This window comes from Galeopterus variegatus, unplaced genomic scaffold, assembly GCF_000696425.1.
Source record: "Galeopterus variegatus unplaced genomic scaffold, G_variegatus-3.0.2 Scaffold225, whole genome shotgun sequence".
Classification (NCBI taxonomy): Eukaryota; Metazoa; Chordata; class Mammalia; order Dermoptera; family Cynocephalidae; genus Galeopterus; species Galeopterus variegatus.
Genome location: NW_007726336.1, coordinates 112,697 through 113,932, shown reverse-complemented (window position 1 = coordinate 113,932; position 1,236 = coordinate 112,697).

Below are 1,236 nucleotides of genomic sequence, written 5' to 3'. Positions count from 1 at the left end.
CATAGTAATGAAGTCTTTTGTTTCTGACCCAGGAATTTCATGTCTTCTACTAGCATCTGAGAAATAGTAACAGCTTGCAAGGAGACCCTTCACAGTTCTTGAGAAACTTAAGAAATATTTATTGGCTATAGGAACAAAATCTGGAGTTGTTACCTGCATTAGTTTGCTAGGGCTGCCACAGCAAAATACCATAGACTAGGTGACTTATACAACAAAAATTTATTTTCTCACAGTTCTGAAGTCTAGAAGTCTGAGATCAAGGTGTTGGTAGGGTTTGTTCTTTCTTAGAGCTGTGAGGGAAAGATTTTTCAGGCCTCTCTCCTTAGCTTACAGGTGGCCGTCTCTCCCTGTGTCTTCACGTGGTCATCCCTCTGTAACGTGTCTGTGTCCAAATTGTTTCTTCTATATGTATAGACACCAGTCATTAGATTAGGGCCTATCATAATGACCTCATTATGACTTAATTACCTCTGTAAAGACCCAATATCCAAATCTGGTCACATTCTGAGGTACTGGAGCTTAGGTCTTCAACATATGAATTTGGGGTGAGGGACACAATTCATTACATAATGGCACCATAAACAAAATACAGTACAAACATTCAGTAGGTTTAATACCATAACCCTTTTTTCTTGTGAAATGTAATGTATTATCAGTAAAAATAAATAAAAAATAACTTTGAAGATTTGATTTTTTTCTAAGGCATTTTAAAAATTGTTATTAAATCCTTCTAACTTGGCATTTTTATCATATGATTATGCTAATAAAACTTTTTGACCTTTTGGGGCTGTATTTTAAGGCAGAGACATTTGTGACATTATACTAAACAATTATTTATTGGAAACATTAGTCTAAAATTTTCTCTAAAATTAAAATATGGGAAGTCAGTACATTTTGTATTGGTAGGTATTATCTAATTAATGAATTGATAAAATTAAAACATTAAAAATAGCCACAAAATGAGGACAGTCTATGTTGACTTAAGATTATCTTTTTAACTGGTTGTATCTCCTTTCCTGTTTTGTGTATCATGTGGAAGAGAGATGTCAAGTGAATGAGCCTGGAGGAATTCAATTAAAGAATATAACAGCTAACATAACTCATGATCTGTGTTCCCTGAGTACAAACAAACAAGGCAGTTGGAAGAGGGAGATTATTTCTATTCTGTGGAAATCGTCTTTTAGAAAGACTTCTTGTCCTAACAGCATTTGTTTTTCTTGTGTTTACAAAAAAGGG